Source organism: Seriola lalandi, unplaced genomic scaffold, assembly GCF_002814215.2.
Source record: "Seriola lalandi dorsalis isolate HSWRI2012SDOR001 ecotype SW California unplaced genomic scaffold, Sedor1 jcf7180001967217, whole genome shotgun sequence".
In the NCBI taxonomy this organism is placed as follows: domain Eukaryota; kingdom Metazoa; phylum Chordata; class Actinopteri; order Carangiformes; family Carangidae; genus Seriola; species Seriola lalandi.
The window spans coordinates 1-538 of NW_019437885.1; the positions used below are offsets into that span (position 1 = coordinate 1).

The 538-nt window shown below is 40.5% G+C and overlaps 1 long non-coding RNA gene across 1 annotated transcript; it reads right to left on the reverse strand.

Moving 5' to 3' along the window:
• On the reverse strand, positions 1–538 carry LOC111650385 (uncharacterized). Its single transcript, XR_002760397.2, has 3 exons — positions 500–538; positions 271–329; positions 1–29 (listed from the first exon to the last, which is right to left on the reverse strand). It is a non-coding gene; the product is annotated as an uncharacterized LOC111650385 (long non-coding RNA).

Consider the following 538-nt stretch of genomic DNA (forward strand, 5'->3'; position numbering starts at 1 on the left):
CCAGCCGCTCGCCCTCCCTGCACACGCCACTGGAGACACACACGGCTGTTCAATTAACCATTAATCATCATCCGGATTATTCTGATCAATATTGAGATCAGGATAATTATTTATATTGAAACCATGCAGTTATTGAACAGAATTTGGTCTTTTTAACAGCTGGATTTAATGTCATTTAGCTGCTAATACACTGAACTGATTCAGTCTGATGTGAAACACGTTCACAACGACAGGATTTAAAAACTTTTTCAATAACTCAGTGTCTCTCACCTGTACAGAGTTCCTCCCACCACAGTCCCGACATCAGGAACGGAGTAAATCTCATCCACCTGGAGAAACACAGAGGCATGATGGGAAACTTCTGTCAGCTCTTTATAAACGTTTACAAACCTCCTCTGTTGTTGTTTCATATCTTTACTTTCAGCGTTAAGTTAATTAGATTTTCTATGATTGTTCTGATATTATTCTTTTATTGACAGATTATGGCGACACTTGAGACCTGGAACTCTGTGAGCTGCTGCATCAGCTCCTCCTGCTC